This window comes from Mus musculus, chromosome 1 (genome assembly GCF_000001635.26).
Source record: "Mus musculus strain C57BL/6J chromosome 1, GRCm38.p6 C57BL/6J".
Classification (NCBI taxonomy): domain Eukaryota; kingdom Metazoa; phylum Chordata; class Mammalia; order Rodentia; family Muridae; genus Mus; species Mus musculus.
In genome coordinates, this window is record NC_000067.6 from 156,467,276 (window position 1) to 156,476,558 (window position 9,283).

The 9,283-nt window shown below is 45.6% G+C and overlaps 1 protein-coding gene across 3 annotated transcripts in view; it reads right to left on the reverse strand.

Moving 5' to 3' along the window:
- The window catches only part of Soat1 (sterol O-acyltransferase 1), a 46,221-nt gene extending 39,168 nt beyond the window's left edge, over nucleotides 1–7,053 (reverse strand). For 2 of the 3 annotated variants that reach the window (XM_006496719.4, XM_011238778.3), the window contains exon 1: nucleotides 6,873–7,033. The gene's annotated coding sequence lies outside the window, so the exon portion shown is untranslated. Of the gene's footprint in view, nucleotides 1–6,872 lie in introns of all 3 variants that reach the window. The other variant, NM_009230.3, reaches the window with a different exon arrangement.
- Between the last annotated feature and the right edge of the window lie 2,230 nt (nucleotides 7,054–9,283).

The following is a 9,283-nucleotide window of genomic DNA, read 5'->3' on the forward strand; positions in this document are numbered from 1 at the left end:
AACTTAAATGAACAAAGCACTGAGCAGATGAACCCTAAGATCAGCAGAAGAGCTGGCATGGTGGGCCTGTGCCTTTAATCCCAGCAGGAGATTTTTTTTGTGTGAATTTGAGGCTAGCCTGATCTATCCCAAATTACAGGATAGCATATAGAGAGATCCTGCTCCAAAACAAGAAAGAAAGAAAGAAAGAAAGAAAGAAAGAAAGAAAGAAAGAGAAGGAGGAGGAGGAGGAGGAGGAGGAGGAGGAGGAGGAGGGAGGAGAAGGAGAAGGAGAAGGAGAAGGAGAAGGAGAAGGAGAAGGAGAAGGAGAAGGAGAAGGAGAAGGAGAAGGAGAAGGAGAAGGAGAAGGAGAAGGAGAAGACAAAGATGTGTAATGAGACCAGACCTCAGAGTCCTAGCCAGAGGACCTCCTTCTTTTGCCAGCCACCATTTAACTGTTCTGCTGCACGCCAGACTGTAGCACAATAGGCCATTCTCCCCGTGGCTGAAGTGTCTTCCAAGGCAGCAGATCGGAAAGAGCAATGGCGAAATGCGTGTAAAAGGAACTTCCTTCCCTCAGTACACTTGGCTTCGCTTTACAGGGACTGAGTGTCAGCTGTAGTGTCCTACACTGTGATTGCCTGAGAGCTGCAAGTATGACCCTCAGTCGCCGCTACTGCCTTAACAGTGGGCACTACCCACCCCCCAAGCCAGGTTTCATTAACTCTGTTGCAACTTTACAACAGACACTGGGTAAGGAGGAGGGGATATTGGGCTATCTTTATTCGTTCACAGCTACTTAAGCGATCCCTAAGAGGAGCAAGCGTGAGTGACTCAGTCCTTGGGCTGCTGGTACTATTCCAATTTGGAGGCAGGTGCTAATTTTACAGCTCTTAGGAACAGCCATACATGAAACCACAACCTAGAGTATGATTACCAAATCAGTGGTAATAATGGCAAACATTTAGAGACCTAAGAGAGGCTAGAGGGGTAATCGAGATAATGGTTTCAAAAGAAAAGGTATTGATTGATTGAGCCTTGAAGGATAAACACTGCATGTGTGAGAAAGAATTATAACAGAAACTCTTAACTGTTCTTATTGCTCTACCAGACAACACTTTAAGATAGCAGGAGCTCAGGTGCCTAGAGCTCGGTCTGAATCCTGAAAGAACATGAAACCCCTGACCAGTTCCAAGCACGTGACAAGCTAAGCCGTGTGCTTCTCCACATTTCCTCTCCTTACTCTTCACAGCATCAGAGCTCTTCGCAAGCCCCACTCCCGTGCTGCCTGAGCTGGCTTTAAAAAAAACACAAGTCTCTCTCTCTCTCTCTCTCTGGCTTTAAAAAAAACACAAGTCTCTCTCTCTCTCTCTCTCTCTCTCTCACACACACACACACACACACACACACACACTCTGAGAAAGAGAGAGAAGCCCAGACCCTGCTCTGTGCTGACCCTGCTGACAGCAGAATCCATTGGCCAGATTCCTCATCTTTTCAGTGGTAACTGAACTACAAGCTGTAAGGCTAAGAGCTGAGTCAGAGTCACAATTATTTGTGTCTGTGGTAACAATGTCATGTGCGTTCCTCTTGTCAGTGATGACTGACAGAACAGAGTGAAATCAACTGACACTTTTCAAAATGGAATAAAAAGACATTCGACAAAGGCTAAGCTAAGGCAGACCCTCATCTCACATTCTAGGCGAAATTTAACCTGAAATGTAACAAAGATCTAAAGCTGGGATTGGGGATCTGTGGACAAAGTGCTTCCTGTGCTAAGTAGAGGCCTTGACTTCAGATTCCCCGATATGGGGGCTACAGAGATGGCTCAACAGTTAAGAGGACTGGCTGCTCTTAGAGAGGACCTGGGTTAAATCTCCAGCACCTACATGGTAGCTTACAACCATCCATAAGTATGGTTTGGGACATCTAATGCCCTCTTCTGACCCTGTGGGCTGGAAGCATTCATACAACTCTCACATGCAAACAGGCAAAAACACTCATACATAAAATGAATGAATCTAAAAATACACACACACACACACATCTGCCCGGGAGCAGAGGAAGAACTTAGAAACAATTTGGTCTCGGCTACTGATAAGAGATTTATTTAAAAGCCATCCATTTAACAGGCTGAGAGGAAGCCACAGAGGATCTGCTCCTCCCACAGAAATGATGAGAGCAGCAATAAGTAGGAGCGAATGCTGAGATTCCTCTGAAGGAAACTGTGATGCTCTGAACAAGTATGGCCCCCACAGACACACATGTCTGAATGCTTAGCCCATAGAAAGGCAATATTAGGAGGTGTGGCCTTCTTGGAAGAAGTGCATAGCTGTGGAGGTGGGCTTTTAAGGTCTCCTATGCCCAGCTATGCCCAGTGTGGTACAGTCTCCTGTTGCCTGCAGATTGAGATGGAAACTCTCAGCTCCCCCTCTAGGACCACATCTGCCTGCACAGGCTTCTCGCTATGATGAAAACAGACTAAAACCTCTGAACCTGTAAGCCAGCTTCAGTTAAATGTTTTCCTTTATAAGGGTTGCCTTGGTCATGTGTGTGAGGCAATCCTCCTGAGTGCTAGGATCCTAGGTCGTGCACAATCACACCCAGCTTGAATTACTGGCACCCTGTCCGTTTCCACCTTTGTCATCTCCTTCCCAGTTAATAGGACTACAGCCATTCTCTTTTGTTTCTGTTTTTGTTTTTCCTTGAAGCGCTAAGTTTCTCTTATATAATCCAAGATAAATCCATTTGTCTCTAGAATTGTGATACACCGGATTCTCAAGTCTTCACACATTTGCCACTTAAGTCAAAGGCACTATACAAGGTGCCCCCCCTCTCTCACACACACACATACACACACACACACACACACACACACACACACACACACACACACGAGAACACCCCTCCACTAACCTCTGTGGTAATCTCCCCATCATGCTATTCCCCTTTCCTCTTCTAGTCCTATTGATTTCCTTCTCCCTCTCAAACAACACTAGAATTTACACTTGTTAAAAGGGAGGGCTGGGAGCTCAGAGTGAACTTCAATAGCAGGTTCATCTGTCTGGCATGTGGGAGGCACGTAGTTCAGTCTCCAGGTTTTTTGTTTTTTTTTTAATGTTCTCAAAGAAGGACTTAATATTTATCTTGAGGAAGATCAACTCAGAACTCAGAGTCAAAGCCACGCATCATCAGCAGTGCCAGCAATGAGCTCACGTACAAAGCCATAAGGCCTGAAGACTCACATGACACGTGTTTATTGGAAAAATAAATGAAGAGGGAAGAGATAAGGGAGATCAGATAAGTTTACAAATGATTAACTGAAGAAGTCTTTGAGATGTGTGGCTGGCTACACAGAAGGCAGTTGTTCACAGATCCCAAGTGAGTTCGCCAACTCAGAAAGGCTAGGAATAACATTATGCTAATTACAGGGAGGAGGAAAATTAGATAAGGCCAGGATTGTGTGCCTGTAGGCCAGCCAAGGTATAAAAGGGCAGCTGAGCGCACGCACAGGTCTCCACCGCAGATAGGGATCTGCCATGCACCACTGCACTGACAACTGAGGGTAAGGCACAAGTTCAGGAAGTTTCCCAGGTAGGCTACTATTTACATAGCACTTAGCTAACTCGATAAGCAGTAGATGCAAGCATATCGTCGTATAATGATGAAGTGCTTTCCCCAGGCTTGTGGGGCATTTAAAACTTTAACAGCAAAGAGGAAAAAAAGCAAAGAGATTAAAGGAGAAGGAGGAGCACAGGATGCTGGGGAGTGGGGAAATGAGAGGATTCAGGGGCATTCTCCAGGATCAGTACCATGGAAGAAATCAAGTAAAGAACACACACGGAAAGAACAGAGGTGTGTGTGGCAGTTATATTTATTTGCAAGGGTTTGTTGTTTGTTTGTTTTATAATAAGACTTATTAAAAAAAACAAGAAGGTGGAGCTTGGGACAGCTATTTCACAATGTGGTGATATGCTAAAGTGGGTGATTGACTAACTGCGTGCACAGTTGGGTTTCAGGAAGAGCAAATGTATTGGAGTAGGTTGCAAAATGTGTTGAGGAACTGAAAACAGATCATAGGATTGTTCTCACAAGAGGCCCAGAAGGAAAGGAAAATAAGGACCATCCATAGTTTTGGGCACCAGGAGGTGGGCCACTAACTCACTTAACATTTGAACGACTTAGTTATTGTTGATTTTTCTGTCTGTTTGTTTGGGGGTTTCTTTGTCATTTGTTTAAGGTTTCACTGTGTAGCCCTGTGTAGTAGTAGCCCAGGTTTCTACTGCTTATAGAACTCAGACCCACCTACGTCTTCCTCAAAGTACTGGGATAATAGGCCTGAGCCACCACACACATTTCCACTCCATTTGCTAAGATGTGGATCTGTATAGAGGAACTATCCTCCTTTTAGGTGACACAGTTAACCAGAGGGCTGGCCCGCCGGCCTAGTGGGTAGAAATGCTTGCCACACAAGCATGACATCCCAAATCCAATTCCTGGAAGCCACATAAAGGTAGAGGGAGAAAACCAACTCCACCAAGTTGTCCTCTGACCTCCACCCTCACTACAGTGACATATGTGTGCCATCCCTACCCAGGGAGCTCCAATCACACACACACACACACAATAGTATTAAAATATACCACACTGATTAGACAAGAATGTAAGAAACCAATCTGTACAGGGAAGTTGTGTAATGTTCTGTGGTAAGCATCTTAACTTGACTCCAGAGGGCAAAAAGAAAGAATTAGAGAAACAAATGAATCGTGTCCCAAAGAAATGTCGACTTTAGCCTCCCGGCAGTTAACAAAGACTTCAAAAGAACCGATAAAGCCGTATCACAAATAAATACTGGGTACCTAGGCAGGTGAGTAACTGCTACACCACCCTGAGGTTTGGCAGAGAAGAAAAACCACTGTGGATAGAGTGTACAATCCAACCCTGAATCCGTGGTACACACCTAGAGTCCTAGCATTTGCGGGGTTGAGGCAGGAGAAGCAGTAATTCAAGATCATTCTCAACTACCCAGTGTTAGAACAGCCTGGGCTCCATGAGATCCTGCCCACAGAAAGAAGGGAAGGACAGGGGGAAGGGAGGGAGGGAGAGAGGGGAGGAAATTAACAGTCCAAAGCATAATGTGTACATTTTTAGGGGGTGTTTTGGTTTGGTTTGGGGGGGGGGTGGGAGAGGCTTTTGTAGGTTTTTTGGTTGGTTGGTTGGTTGGTTGGTTTGGTTTTTCAAGACAAGGTTTCTTCTCTGTATAGCCTGGCTGTCCTTGAACTCACCTGGCAACCCTACAACTTTTTCAAGAAGCTAACAGAACAGGGTCAATTAACAAGACTAAAGAATATGAGTACTTGAGCAAATTTTATATACATCTGAGTTTACTTTACTTACAAATGACTAAATATAACTAGTTATCCAACACGGCGGGGGGGGGACGGACACAATTCTAAGAGTCCTGTCTGACAAATGAAACTTCCATAGGAAACAGGCACTCACTCCTATGTTAAGGCCTAAAGTTAATGTTTTTTCTCAAAGTTCCTTTTTTGACACCCCCCCCACACTCTTATTTAGTTCTATTCCTGCAAGATACTGAGAAGACACAGAAAAGATAGACTAACCTCGTGAAATTCACTATAAAACAAAGCATCTATTTACTACAGATGATTCCTGCTGGTAAGGAGACTTCAGAATGCTAACAGGCTCAGACTGACCAGTGGCTCCCACCGGGAAGTGATCTTTGATTTGAGGAATGCTTAGGGGGCGGCGGAAGAAGGGGAATAAGGCCCCCGGGGAAAATGGTCCAGGAGATAAGAAGCAGCTTTCCAGGCACAAGGAAGGAGAGCTAGAGCCTGAAGAACCCGCCCAGCCTTTAAGATAGCAGGAGCTCAGGCGCCTAGAGCTGGGTCTGAGTCCTGAAAGAACGTGAAACCCCTGACCAGTTCCAAGCACGTGACAAGCTAAGCCGTGTGCTTCTCCACGTTTCCTCTCCTTACTCTTCACAGCATCAGAGCTCTTCGCAAGCCCCACTCCTGTGCCGCCTGAGCTGGCTTTTCAAAAAACCAAGTCATTTATATTTCCCAGTTGAAAGCAAACAAAAGAAAAAGAAGTATTCAAGTTGGATTCTGCATTCTTGAAGAAGGCAAGAAGTTTGGGGGGGCGGGGGAGACACAGTGGCAACTACTTAAGTATTACAGTGACCAAGGAGTTTTATATAAAATGCAGAGACTGGAGCTTACAACAATGTCTCCTCCCAAAAAACCGCTGAATATATATATTGCTTAAGTTACGTGTCTATTAGCACTTAAGATCAAAGACAGACACTTAATCCCCCCCCACCCCCCCGCTACTTAAAAACAGAATATGAGCTTGAAACAGGTTTTTCCCTGGCCCATATAGAGTCTGGTGCCTGGTAGTGCCATCTTTCCCTTCATATATATATACATTTCCTCCGCCCACATCAAAAAAAAAAAAAAAAGAAAATAAGAAAAAAAAAGAAAGAAAGAAAGAAAGAAAGCTGATTTCCTGAGCGGTTTTTTTTTTTTTTTAATGTCGCTTTTCAAAGAGTGCAATGACTTCTAATTCTCAACTTTCTTCACTACTGACTGGCTTGAGAGACGCCACATGATTCGGAGGGGACATCAAACCATCACTAATAATGAAAAGGCTGCCAGTCATCGGATGCATTGGATGGCTGCGGGTAACTTTCCCGCTCTCCCCTCCAAACTCAGCGGGACCCTCCCCAGGCAGCAGACAGCGTCCGGGTGGGACAGTCCGGCCCAGGCCAGGCCCGCAGAGCCGGAGCGGCGCCGCCACCGCAGTCCCCTTCTTCTCGGGCTCAGGGTGGACCTGGTCAGGAAAGGAGGAGGGGAGCGGAAGCTTGAGGTTACCTGCGAGCGGAGGGCAGCTGCGGCGGTCTAGGCGGTAGGCTGGGCGGCCGCAGGACGGTCGGAGACTAGGATGTCCCTTCGCCGGCCCGCTACGCCGCCAGCCGGGCTACGGAGGAAGATAAAGCGCAGGCCCCCACCCCCGTTCTCCGCCCCAACCTCCCAGCCCGCGGCTGCGTCACGCGCATCGCCCCGAGCTCCGGGATGCCATTGGTGGTCCTGCGGCGTCCGGCAACGCCCACTGCCACGCCCCCTCCCATATCTAGGGTACCCACTGGGCTTCTCTAGCTACCTGGCTTTCTGGCTCCACCCCAACTCTCCTCCAGTGTGGCTACGAGGAGGCCAAGTCAACTTCCTTAGAGTTTGAAAAGGCAGCCTGCGAGATGGGACAAGGCGGAGTCTGATACTGACCGTTAAGGAATAAGACAGAAGCAGTGGCAAAAAAACCTGTCATAAGTTGCTTTGTGGTCTAAATTCTACTTGACTCAGTCTGTCCTTCAACAACACACAACTTAGATAAGACAGAAGTGAGTCACTTGAAATTATGGGACAATCAAGTAATTTAAAAAGCATCCTTGGGAACTAAATAATCAAAAAAAAAAAAAAAAGATACAGATAGATTTAGGACATAGGTAAAGAAAGCAGATTAGGCCTTGGATTTCTCAAAAGCAAAGATGTGAATGAATTTAGGGTAAAGGTGGGTAAAAGAGAAAATTAAACAGACTGGAGAGATACTGTCGGCCTGCAAAACAGTGTCAGCTAAACTGGCTTCGTTAATCTTTCAGTCAGTCCCTAATCTGTCCAGCTGACCATTCCTTTCCTAGTCAAATACCCTAAACAATGCCTGAGGCTTGCATGAATTGCCTGCTCTGGAGATCTTTCACAAAAGGAGTTCCCCTGTTAGCCCATAGCAGGCAACACTGCTCGCCTTAGAGCAGCTGGGCTCTGCACAGGTGTGCCCAGTTTTTGCCCTCTCTGGGACAACTGTGTTTAATGGTTCTGTCAACAGTTTGGTGATAGCATTTGGAAGCACTCAACTGCCTTTGCTTCCACCTCCTCCTATCCCACCAGTTAGAACATTTGGGACTAAAAATTCACTTCTATTGGGACTCTTGGTAGAGACACTTGCCTATTCACTGTTCCATTTAGTCAGTTAAAAATAAAAATACAGAGCTGGTATACAGCTCCTGAGCTTGGTGATGCACATATTTAATCCCAGCAGCTGGGAGGCAGAGGCAGGTGGATCTCTGTGATTTGGAAGCCAGCCTGGTCCACATAGTGAGTTCCAAGACAGCCAGGGCTTTGCAAAGAGACCCTGTAGGTAAATAGGTAGGTAGGTAGGTAGGTAGGTAGGTAGGTAGGGTAGATAGAAAGGAAGAAAGAAAGAAAGAAAGAAAGAAAGAAAGAAAGAAAGAAAGAAAGAAAGAAAGAAAGAAAGAAAGAAAGGAAGGAAGGAAGGAAGGAAGGAAGATAGAAAGAAGATGAAGTAGGAAGAACAGAAGTTCAATTTTGCAGGCCGACAGTGTCTCTCCAGTCCGTTTAGCTTTCTCTTTCACCCACCTTTACCCTAAATTCACTCATATCTTTGCTTTTGAGAAGTCCAAGGCCTAAACTGCTTTATCTATGTCCTAAATCAATCCAAATCATCTTTTGATTATTTAGTCCCAAGGACACTTTTTAAATGACTTGAATGTCCCGTTACTTCAAGGCACGAGTCAAGGCACAACCATGAATTAAAACAGAAGCAGCCACCGGGAGAAAAATAAGACAATTGCAAGTAGTGATAAGTGTTAGGAAAAAAATAGAGAGTGGTCAGGAAAAGATGCGAAAGAATGCCATGATTAATTTTAAAGGTTTCCCAGGTTGTCATAAAAGAACACAGAGAGTTGGATGACATGAATTGCATATGATTAACCACTTACGTTTTGTAAAGACAGAGGAAAGGCTGATTTTTCTGAGGTAGTCTGAACTAAGACCCAAATAAGGAAGAATTAGCAATCCCAGCCACAGGCAGGAAGAACAGTGAGTGGGATGAGCCTGGTCCTGAAGGGCTCTGGCTGCTCTGAGGCGCAGGAGGCTGGAGCACACTTGGGGGGAGGGTAGAGCACACAGAGGTTGGAGCCTTGAGCAGGAGCCCAATCCTGCTGTTTGGATTCTTTTTCATAAGTTCAAAGGGAAGAAGATAAAGGGTTCCTGGGGGAGGAAGGGAATTAAACCAAGGCCTCACTGTGAAGCCCTCTAACTCATTCATCCACCTGCCTCAGCTGGTATTGAAGGGAGTGGGGGTGGGGGTGGAGAAACACCACAGCCAACCTGGGCTTTGTTGTTTTTGTGTATGTGTTTTCTTGTTTGTTTTCATCTATTTTTTTTCTTTTCTTTTTTTTTTTTTTTTTACCTATTTTATATAGAATATA